The following is a 1,810-nucleotide window of genomic DNA, read 5'->3' on the forward strand; positions in this document are numbered from 1 at the left end:
CTGTGTGAGGCAGGAGGCATGACAGTAATTGGACCCATGTGAACATGGATTAATGCTCTAATGCAAAGCATATGGGATCCAAGGGGGGGGGGGGGTGCAAAGTGCAAAAAGTAAATAAATACGGTCATTATCTGCAAAGGATCCGTTTAACTTTCCTCATATTTTGCACAGTTTATTTCACCCCATAAAGCCCAACATGACATAATTGGCACATAGAGTCTCTGAGACATTTTACTTCACTTTATGATAAAGACTTTTCTCCAAATCCTGTTAAACACAACTGGAGTTTGTTTTTTGCCCCCTAATAGATACGAGTAGGCAGAAGATTTCATTTTAATAATGGTGACACATGTCACATGGGGATTGTAAATGTTGGAGTTGTCAGGTGTTATCAGCTGATATTGGCATAAAAATCCAACATCAGATCTTATCTGTATCAGTTTTTGACTTTTTTTTAATGACAACTTTTCACAATATGCACATATTATATGCAAATTCTCCAGCTACATCTCCTCTAACTCAAAATGACAGATGCCATGTGTATTTTTCCAGTTATTTTTGTTTGTTTGGCACAACTCACTCCAAAATGTCATTTTGGGTTGATTTTGGTACTGGAAATTAAGAGCTGGACAAAATCTGTACATCAGTTTTTTTTAAAAATAGCCAATATTAAACATCCCTCGTAAAAATTTCCCTTGAAAAAAAAAAAAAAGAAAAAGAGTACTTTTTTTTTGTTAAATAGCCAAATAAAGACCAAATATTTAAAATATTGAACTTTTCTTACTATTTTTCATGGGTCGGGTCTTACAGACGGAAAACAAGAGGCACTGTCGCCTCGCGCACATCAGGATGAGGGATCAGGTCAAAGTCAAGAGAGGATGCAACTTGTTGGTTTTTCTTACCTGGGCTATTTTCCATTAATGTGTCTGTAAAATGTCCTGAGATGGCGTTGTTGTGAAGTGGTGCAGTATAAATCAAGCTTTATTAAATTGAACTACTTACATGTCAAATTTGCAAAAGCATAAAGCTGTCACCCTGATAAAAAAAAAAAAAAAGAAACTGGGACCTTTTCACGTTATACTGGGTAAATTTTAAAAGATGACATGTATCATGTGATAACATGATTTGTTTTGTCATGAAATGTGGAATATAATCCATATTTGTCTTTGAATGAGTAAACTGTGCATGCAGTCGATCAGAGAAATATCATATTTACCAAATCTCACAAAGTTGGACATGTGGTGAAGTTGGAGGACACTGTGATAAACAGGACTGCGTCTTTGTGTCATGGGATGAATTAACCTAACATGCATGTCTTCTGGGTGGGAGTGGGAGGAATAACCCACATATACTCAATGAGAAAATGCTAACTCCACACAGAAAAGCCCTTGTTCAAACGCCACAAGGCTTGAACCAGCAACCTTCTTGCTGTGAGGCCGCAGTACTAACCACCAGGGCTGTGATGATATGCTTTTGTCCCGATTCGATTTGATTCTGTTTTTTTGGTGGGTGCTAATTTGATTTTAATGGCAATTCTCACAATTCTTTGATCTTGCTGATTTTTGGAGATTAAAAACAAAAAAACAAAAAAACAAAAAAACAAAAAAAAAAAAATTGGAGTAAAAAACTTTTTTTTGCTTGTTTTTTTTTTTCTTCATTTCAATTTAGAAAAAACAACTCAGTAGCAAGGCCATCATTGTGCTGCTACAATGAAGACAAGTAAAAAGATGACCAAAAACTATAAAAATTACAAAGATTTTATAATGGATAATAATATTAATTTTATTCATTTAAAGTGGAACTATTATGT

This window comes from Telmatherina bonti, assembly GCF_933228915.1.
Source record: "Telmatherina bonti genome assembly, chromosome: 7".
NCBI lineage: Eukaryota > Metazoa > Chordata > Actinopteri > Atheriniformes > Telmatherinidae > Telmatherina > Telmatherina bonti.